This window comes from Rhinoderma darwinii, chromosome 9 (genome assembly GCF_050947455.1).
Source record: "Rhinoderma darwinii isolate aRhiDar2 chromosome 9, aRhiDar2.hap1, whole genome shotgun sequence".
Taxonomy (NCBI): domain Eukaryota; kingdom Metazoa; phylum Chordata; class Amphibia; order Anura; family Rhinodermatidae; genus Rhinoderma; species Rhinoderma darwinii.
Window position 1 is genome coordinate 19,002,616 of NC_134695.1, and position 10,448 is coordinate 19,013,063.

At 48.3% G+C, this 10,448-nt stretch overlaps 1 pseudogene; it reads left to right on the top strand.

Moving 5' to 3' along the window:
• Positions 1 to 1,318, top strand: part of LOC142660151 (nuclear RNA export factor 1-like) — a 62,432-nt pseudogene extending 61,114 nt beyond the window's left edge.
• Positions 1,319 to 10,448: the final 9,130 nt, after the last annotated feature.

The following is a 10,448-nucleotide window of genomic DNA, read 5'->3' on the forward strand; positions in this document are numbered from 1 at the left end:
ATTGATCATGATTTATGCTCGGTAGTGTACACGTACTTTGACAAGGCAGTAGGGTTAGTGCACGCGGCGGGGTCTGGCGCGTTGCTAGCAAAAACCGACATTGAGGCGGCTTTTCGGTTGTTGCCAGTTCATCCAGAGAGCCAGCGGCTGTTGGGTTGTTTCTGGAACGGGGCTTTTTATGTGGATAGGTGTCTTCCTATGGGGTGTTCCCTTTCTTGCGCATATTTCGAGGCATTTAGTAGCTTCGTGGAATGGGTGACGAAGGGCGTAGCCGGGGTTGATTCTTTGATACATTATCTTGATGATTTTTTGTACATCGGCCCGGGGGGTTCGCCTATTTGCGGTAATTTGTTGTATTCCTTGCAGAAAGTTGCGAAGGACTTTGGGATTCCCTTGGCGCCGGGAAAGACTGAGGGCCCTGTCTCCACCATTTGTTTTTTAGGGATTGAAATTGACTCGGTGGTGATGGAGTGTCGACTTCCCGAGGATAAATTAAGGTCATTGAGTCAGGAGGTACGGCGGCTTGTAGATTGAAGAAGATAACGTTGCGCGATCTCCAGTCTCTGCTGGGGAAGTTGAACTTCGCATGTCGGATTATGCCGATGGGGAGAGTTTTTAGTAGACGTTTGGCGGCAGCGACGGCGGGGGTTCGTGCACCACATCATTGTGTGCGGCTCAGGGAGGAGCAACGGGCTGATATTCAGGTTTGGGAGGATTTTCTCGGTCAGTATAATGGTCGCTCTTTATGGATGTCTCCAGTTCAGGATACGAGTGAGTTGGACATTTTTACGGATGCGGCTGGGGCAGGTGGTTTTGGCGCGTACGGTGGTGGTCCATGGTGTGCGGGTAACTGGCCGGCTAACTGGGTGGTCAGCGGACTTATGCGGAATCTGGCCCTGCTCGAGCTGTTCCCTATCATGGTTGCGGTGACCAATTGGGGGGGGGGGATAGGCTCAGGGACAAGAAGGTTCGTTTCTACTGCGACAACATGGGGGTGGTGCTGGCCATCAATAACATATCGGCATCTTCTCCTCCTGTAGTTCAGTTGTTGCGACACTTAGTTTTGGTGTGCTTGTCCTTGAACGCATGGGTGGTTGCGGTGCATGTGCCGGGGGTGCAGAATTGTATTGCTGATGCTCTTTCTCGCTCACAGTGGGATCGATTTCGTCAATTGGCACCGGAGCTGCTCAGTTTGGCTTGTCCGGAACATATCTGGGATCTGGTTTCGGTCCCGTAGAACGGTTGGTTGAAAGGTCGTTGGCACGTACGACGTGGAGTGCTTATTCTGCTTGTTAGAGGCAGTGGGAAATGTGGGTAAGAGGTTTGGGTACCGTCAGAACGGATCAAGACAGGTTGGTGGCACTTTTGTATTGGTTGGGGGACGCTTAGGAGGCGGGGTTTTCCCTGGCTAAGGTCAATCGTTTCGTCTCTGCATTGGCTTTTGGTTTTAAGTTGCGGGGCCTACGGGATGTGTCTAAGGATTTTTTGGTAGGACAAGCTTTAAAGTGTCTGCGTCGAGGTAGGGTCGAAGCAGATCGGAGGCGGCCCGTGTCTTTTGCTCTCCTCGGTTCTTTGGGCTTATCGCTAGCGTCTGTCTGTCGTTCAACTTTTGAGGTTGAGTTATTTCAGTTAGCATTTTCCTTAGCGTTTTTTGGTGCACTTCGAATTGGCGAGTTGGTTTCGCCTAGTACCAAGCGGGCAGGGGGGTTGAGATTGGATGAGGTGGGTCTATATGGGGATAGACTTGAGTTGTTGTTGCGACGGTCAAAAACTGACCAAATGAGAAAAGGAAAGCGCATAGTTTTGTTTGCCCTCCCGGGATCGGCGATGTGTCCGGTCGCTTTGTATGCGTGCTTTTAAGCTACGGGTGGGGGCGCCCGAGTTGCCGTTGCTACATCACAAAAATGGGTCATTTTTGTCCAGATATCAATTTGGCGCAGTATTTAAGAAATGTTTGGCTGCGGTCGGAGTCGGTTCGGGTCCTTACTCATCTCACTCCTTTCGGATTGGCGCAGCGACTGAGGCTGGGCGTTGGATGACGAGGGGGTGCGGCGCATTGGCCGTTGGGAGTCCAACAGGTTTAGGACATATGTGCGCCCTCATTTGTTATGAGTCATGTTGTTATTTGCTTGATTGGTGTTAAAAGCGTGTGTGCTTGTCCTTTTTCGTTTCAGATCAGCTCCCTTGCCTCGTGTGGTTGTTAGGACACTCTTACGTGCATTGGGGGGCCTTGAGGGCGGACGTCCGCCCTGACGGCCGGCAGCTGCGCATTCCGCGGCAGGATGCGGTTGTGCATTGGCTGGGATTCAGAGGTATGTTATGGAGCCGGGTTTTAGCAGAGTTTCAGACATACTCTCGGCTGGATAGGGTTCCGGAAGTCCTGGTATTGCACGTGGGGGGCAATGATTTGGGGGTTCGCCCTTTTCGGGAGTTGGTGCGGGATATCAAACACGATATGTTGTGTTTATGGGCATCTTATCCCTGCCTAGTGATAGTTTGGTCCGACTTAGTTCCGAGGTAGCATTGGCGGCTGGCACGGTTTGTGGAGAGGGTTAATAAGGCCCGCATTAAAGTGAATCGGGCATTGTCCCGTTTTGTGGCCAAGAATGGGGGCATTTGTGTGCGGCACAGGGATTTGGAGTCAGGAGAGGGGAATTACTGGAGGAGTGATGGAGTGCATCTGACCGAGGTTGGGATTGATTTGTGGAGCCTGGCACTAGCAGAAGGAATTGAAAGGGCGGTGGTGGTGTGGCGGAACTCACAGGCTTAAGGTGGTCAAGTTCTATTTCGCTGTGGCGGGGGGGGGGGGGAAGAGTCCTTGAGGTTGGTCAGTACGAAATGGTGGGGGGGGGGTCGCATCGGGGGTATGCGTCTCCCAAAAAGGTACATTGTTTGAAGACTTCATAGGGTGTTATCCCTTTGAAGTGGTCTTCTGGTGGTTGGAGCCATCTGCAGAGGTGAGTGGTGCCTCCGAGCTGGTTTACGGCTGGAGGTAAATAGTTGGTGGTGGTTGCAGATGGCTAACTCGAGGTAAAACATATCGGAAAAATGGCTTCAAGGACTTCCCCTGCTCTGATTAGTGTTAATGTTAATTGTTATTTATGATTCTGACCCATGTTGGGTCATGTGAATTATAGGAGGAATTCTCTGGTTGAATTCCTAAGTAGTTATCCGAATGTTTCGGATCAAATTGCATTTTATAAACAATGTAAATGAATAAACGGCTGCTGTGGCCACTTCACATCCAACCTCGGTTGTCACGTGTCTTTTTCTTGGGCAAAGGGGTGAAAAAAGGAGAAGTATAATGTTCAATAACACACGACTCTACTTAGGCAAGTCATGTGCCCAGCATGCGCCACCGGAGTTATACACCCCATTAACTGTAATGTGGGTTCTCCTGGGTACAGCAATACCCTACATGTGGCTGTTATCAGCTGACTGGGCACACAGCAGGGCTCAGAAGGGAAAGAGGAGGGGGATAAGCTGTGCGGAGTGCGTCAGGGTAGATGAAAAATCTAAGGTATGTATGGTAAATTTTAAAACACTTTCATACAGAGCCCTGGTTTTTCAGGACACGTTGATATATTGTGTCCTCCCTTATCCCCCTCTTATAGCAGACTTTGTACCTCTTTTGACTTTTTCCCTTCTCACCAGTTTGGGGAACTTCTCCTGGAAAGTGTTGCCCTGGTGCGATGCATGTGGCCTCGCTTCCAGAAGTACTGGGTGCCCGTTCTTGGTCCCTAAAGATTAGGCTCTTGATAACGATGTGCACGGCCCGCTTCTTATACCACACCGCATGGCGCTGTAGGGCTTCAGGACTTGATCTGACAAGTCCACCCCTCCCATGTACCTATTGTAGTCCAGGATTCAGTCTGGTTTGGTGGTCTCTGTACTGGTACCTCGTACGGTACGTGGGTACTGGTGTGGCCATGTATTGTTGTCAATACAAGGACATCTCTCTTGTACTTGACACACAATATGTTGCTGCTGGATTGTGCCCTGCTCTCACCCCTTCTGAGTGTTTGCCCAAGCAGAGTCTTAAGGAGGCCTCTCAGATTTCTTCTAGCAGTGCCGTATGCCGCAGTACTTCTGGAAGAGAGGAACTTGAAGAGTGGGACGCTGGTATAAAAATTATCCAGGTAGAGTTGGTAATCCTGGTCCAGCAGTGAGTGCACCAAATCCCACACAATTTTTGCATTAACTCCCAGTAAGGGGGGGGGGGGGCATTCTGGGGGCTGAATACTGGTGTCCTTCCCTTCATATATTCTAAATTTGTAGGTATACCCTGATGCACTCTCGCACAGCTTATATATCTTCACACCATACCTTGCCCTCTTACTACTGGTGGAATTGAAGCCTCCCTTTAAAATCTACCAAGGACTCATCAATAGAAATACACTTCTCAGGGGTGTATGCTTGGGAAAACCGGGCACTGAAACTGTCTAATAGGGGTCTCCGTTTATACAAACGGTCAAAACTGGGGCCATCAAGGTGGGCACTGCTCATTATCAGTATAATGTAAGAAGCAAATTGCCTAATTTATTTTTTTTAGGTTCCAGTTCAGTTCTGAAGTTGCTTTGAGGGGCCTATATATTAGAAACCCCTCCAAAAAACACCCCATTTTAGAAACTAGACCCCTCAAAGTATTCACAACAGCATTTAGAAAGTTTATTAACCCTTCAGGTGTTTCACAGAAATTTAGAGCAAAGTAGGGGTGAAATTTCCATATATTTTATTTTTTTATCAAAATATCCTTCTTATACCATTTTTTTTTCTATAACACAAAAGGTTTTACAAGAGAAACACAACATAATACTTATAGCCCAGATTCTGCCATTTTTAGAAATATCCCACATGTGGCCCTAGTGTGGTAATGGACTGAAGCACCGGCCTCCGAAGCAACCATGTCCGGTTTGAAGAGGTCTTGTGGTGCCAAAACAGTGGAAAACCCCCAAAAGTGACCCCTTGAGGAATCCATTGTAGTTTTCTTGGGGTGCATGCGGCTTTTTGATCAGTTTTTATTCTCTTTTTAAGTGGCGTGGTGACTAAAAAACAGCAATTCTACTATTGTTTTTTTATTCTATTTTTTTTACAGCGTTCACCGAGCGCTATAAATGACATTCACTTTATTCTACGGCGATACCATATGTTTATAGTTTTTTTTTATGTCTTATGGCGTTTGCACAATAAAATGCTTTTTGTAAAAAATAATTTACCTTTTGTGTTACCATATTTTAAAGAGCCATAACGTTTTTATTTTCCCATCAAGAAAGCCGTGCGAGGACTTCTTTTTTGCGTAACAAACTTTTTGGGGTACACGCGACTTTTTGATCTCTTTTTATTCCATTTTTTGGGAGGTGAAGTGACCAAACAATTGTGATTTTGGTACGGTTTATTATTATTTTCTTTTACGGCGTTCACCACGCGGGATAAATAATGAAATAATTTTGTAGTTCAGGCCGTTACGGACGCGGCGATACCAATTATGTATAGTTTGTTTATACATTTTTATTAATAATAAAAGGACTGATAAGGGAAAAAGGGGGATTTTTACTTTTATTTTCACACATCTATTTTTTACTTTATTACTTTGTCCCACTAGGCGACTTGAGGGCAGGAGGCCCTGATCGCAATTCTAATACACTGCACTACATGCGTAGTGCAGTGTATTAGAGCGGTCAGCTACTCACTGACAGCAAGCATAGTGGGTCCTGACTTTGTCAGGACCCACTAGGCTTCCGTCGATGGCATAGCCGGACGCCATTGTTAGGTGTCCAGCTGCCATAACAATCCAGCTGCCATAGTCACCATTGCCGAGCGTTATCGTGTAGCAGGCCGGCGATGGTAGCTTAACCCCTAAAAAGCCGCAATCGCTATTGAACGCTATTGAACGCGGCTTTTAAGGGGTTAATCAGCGGGGACACAGCGATCGGTCCCCACTATAGGAGCTGCGGCAACCGCTGTACAAGGCAGCAGCTGTCACAGCTCCTGCATGTGTCGGGAAGACGGCCGAAATGGTCGATACTCCCGTGACGTACTATTCCGTCATGGAGCGCGAACGGGATGGTTTGCATGACGGAATAGTACGTCCCTGAGCGTTAAGGGGTTAAAGAGGCTCTGTGACCACATTATAAATGCCCTATCTTGTACATGGTGTGATCGGCGCTGTAACGTAGATTACAGCAGTATTTTTATGACCTATTTTAGGTTTATGCTAATGAGTTTACTAATGGACAACTGGGCGCGTTTTACTTTTTGGCCAAGTGGGCATTGTGGAGAGAAGTGTATGACGCTGACCAATCAGCATCATGCACTTCTCCCCAGTAATTTACACAGCACATAGCGATATAGCTATATTGCTATGTGCAGCCACATAAACACACTATAACGTTACTGCCGTGTCCTGACAGTGAGTATACATTACCTCCAGCCAGGACGTGATGTCTATTCAGAATCCTGACACTTCGCTAACATTTCTGTGAGATTTACAGCAAGGCAAGCGTAATCTCATTTGAAATGACAGTTTACAGCGTAATCTCGCGTGATTACGCTTGCTGTGCTTTATGCTCCTGCAGTGGTAAAGAGGAGTATACATCCTGGTCATGTGACTCCGTGTGACCCACCAGATCCATTTTGTACTCTGACAACTCAATAGAATCAAGATAAACTTCAGAGACAGAGGTGTATACATTACCACTATGTTCTCCACTGCAATCATATAGATCTACAGCAAACTCTGAAACGTAAAAAAATCACTTCTCGCAGTAATTGTGGGACACACTTTGTTCCCTTCGGTTGAACACACCTCAAAATCACATCTTCTTGGTTTGTTTGGTTCAACAATAAACAACATCTCCCAGAATCCAGCCTGATTTGCGACGTTCCACCCTGCACATGTTGGACCGTCTGTACGAACAGCGGAAAGCCGTGAATGATTTCCTGATGCAGCAGACGGGCAGCGTTTGGAGCCAGTGTAATTTCAAGCTCAGGCACTGGCAGCTGGTTAGAGACGCATGTCGCGTTTTGAGGCCCTTTGAAGAGGCCACACAATTTGTGAGCCGTGATGCTAGCGGAATGAACGATGTTATGCCGCTGATATTCATTATGGAGCAAACGCTCACAGCGATGATTCAGCAAAGGATAGAGGAAGGATCACATCTGGCTATGGATGTTGAGGAGGAGGAGGAGGAGGATGATGAGGATGAGGAAACAGGACCTGAAGAGGAGCTGGATTTGGAGATGGAATCACAGGAAGGGATAGGGGACGAGGCAGCCGCACAACATGACAGTGATGGTGGTGATGACGAGTCTGACGACGACCTTGATGATGGACAACCATGGCAGTATGGGGCGGAGATGGAACCAACCGGGCCCTCTGAAACGCTGGCCAGGATGGCGAGCTGTATGCTTCATTACTTGCGCGCTGACTATTGTTAGCATGAAGCAAAGAGATGAGTACTGGATAGCCACACTTTTAGACCCTCGGTATAAAGCCAGAATGGGGGAGTTTTTTGCGCCTTCCGAGAGGGAGGCAAAATTGGCTTATTATCGAGAGACGCTATGCAGCCAGCTTGTCACGGCTTTCAAACGGCAAACACCTGCTGCAAGCATGTCTGACCGGGGGGCCACTCTCCGCTCCCCACTGTCTCATCGTTCCACCGACCTCTGGCAGAGCTACCTCTGCAATAGGCAGCAGCGGCAGCCAATTCAGTTTGGAAAATATGATGACAACATTTTTACATCCAATACCCCGACCTGACACACATCGTAGTCACCAAAGGGATGTTCACCATCACCAGGTGCAGCACCTAAACAACCAGGTTCACTCGTACCTGGACTGTGCCCTTTCTCCGTCAGAAATGCTGATCCCAGACCCCATGGACTTCTGGGTCAGCAGATTGGATCATTGGCAAGAACTGGCCCAGTCTGCCATGGGTGTACTGTCTTGTCCACCCTCCAGTGTAGCGTCAGAGAGGGTATTCAGCGCGGCAGGGGGCTTCGTCACCCCTAAGCGAACAAGATTGTGCTACTACGGGATTCTGTCCTGTCCACTCTTTTTTTTAATGTGCTGCTGCTACTACTACTACCACCCTTGCTGTCTGTGTTGGCTACCTCTACTACCACCAATACACCTCCACTGCCGCCCGTCTGCTACAAGCAGGCTTGCCCCACCACAGGGCTTTGTCCTGTGACTGTCATCCAGTCTCTTTTTTTAATGTGCTGCTACTACTACCACCCTTGCTGTCAGTGTTGGCTACCTCTACTACCACCAATACACCTCCACTACCGCCCGTCTGCTACAAGCAGGCCTGCACCACCACAGGGCTTTGTCCTGTGACTGTCGTCCATTCTCTTTTTTTAATGTGCTGCTACTACTACTACCACCCTTGCTGTCTGTGTTGACTACCTCTACTACCACCAATACACCTCCACTGCCGCCCGTCTGCTACAAGCAGGCCTGAGGCCTGCCCCAACACAGAGCTTTGTCCTGTGACTGTCGTCCAGTCTCTTTTTTTAATGTGCTGCTACTACAAGTCTACCACCCTTGCTGTCTGTGTTGGCTACCTCTACTACCACCAATACACCTCCACTGCCGTCTGCTACAAGCAGGCCTGCCCCACCACAGGGCTTTGTCCTGTGACTGTCGTCCAGTCTCTTTTTTTAATGTGCTGCTACTACTACTACCACCCTTGCTGTCTGTGTTGGCTACCTCTACTACCACCAATACACCTCCACTGCCGCCCGTCTGCTACAAGCAGGCCTGCCCCACCACAGGGCTTTGTCCTGTGACTGTCGTCCAGTCTCTTTTTTTAATGTGCTGCTGCTGCTACTACTACCACCCTTGCTGTCTGTGTTGGCTACCTCTACTACCACCAATACACCTCCACTGCCGTCTGCTACAAGCAGGCCTGCCCCACCACAGGGCTTTGACCTGTGACTGTCGTCCAGTCTCTTTTTTTAATGTGCTGCTACTACTACTACCACCACCCTTGCTGTCTGTGTTGGCTACCTCTACTACCACCAATACACCTCCACAGCCGTCTGCTACAAGCAGGCCTGCCCCACCACAGGGCTTTGACCTGTGACTGTCGTTCAGTCTATTTTTTTAATGTGCTGCTACTACTACTACCACCACCCTTGCTGTCTGTGTTGGCTACCTCTACTACCACCAATACACCTCCACAGTCGTCTGCTACAAGCAGGCCTGCCCCACCACAGGGCTTTGTCCTGTGACTGTCGTCCAGTCTCTTTTTTTAATGTGCTGCTACTACCAGTCTACCACCCTTGCAGTCTGTGTTGGCTACCTCTACTACCACCAATACACCTCCACTGCCGCCCGTCTGCTACAAGCAGGCCTGAGGCTTGCCCCACCACAGGGCTTTGTCCTGTGACTGTCCAGTGTCTTTTAATGTGCTGCTACTACTACTACCACCCTTGCCAATAAAAAGGGTCAATTTTTGGAGGGCTTGTCAAAAGCCATTGCTTGTTGCTTTTACATCCATGTATGGATGAACCCCGGCAGGCATCTGCCACCATAAAGGGTACATTTTTTGAGGGCTTGTCAAAAGCCATTGCTTCTTCTTTTACCACCTTATATGTGTGAACCCTGGCAGGCATCAGCCACCTAAAATGGTTAATTTTTGTAACTTTTTTAACAATGCATTAAGCATACAACATGCACAAGTGTAGTGGTTTCTGTTAGTTATCACCGTGTCCCATCCGTTTTCCTATAGCCATACATGTTGGCGTAACTTTGACACTAACTTTGCCTTAAAGACAGCTCAAAAGTACTTGGATACACTTATGGGTGACCTAAGAGTGTTATACAGGGCTTCTAGGGCTTTTAAACAGTGTTATACACGATTTTTAGGGGCTTTCTTGTATTACAGGTTCGGTCAGAACTAGTTCGGTCCGAATCAAACTTTTTCACGAAATTCGGCGTACCTGCCGAACCGAACTTTTCATAAGTTCGCTCATCTCTAGTTATGTACGATGCTAGGAGTCCCTGCCTCTCCGTGGAACTACTGTCCCGTACTGAAAACATGATTACAGTACGGGACAGTTGTCCTGCAGAGAGGCAGGGACTCCTAGCATCGTACATAACTATGATGCTAGGAGCCCGGCTCCCTGCACCGAGTTCGGTCCGGGACTTCCGGCCGAAATACGTCCGTCCATTACGGACGTTAATGTGGTCGTGTGAACCCAGCCTTACAAAAAACGCTGTGTGAACATACCCTAATAATGTAGTGCTTATTTTTAGCTATTTTCTGTCTTTCTCTAAACAATTTTTGGTAGGGGGGCCCTGAGGAATTTATTTTTTCCGGGGGTGGCTCAAGTCCGAAAAGGTTGGGAAACTCTGTAGCAGGGTACAGAGGTGCCTGCAGCCTATGAGGCGCAGGGACAGGATCCCTCCGCAGTTGGTGTGATGACATCTCTGGATCAAGCCG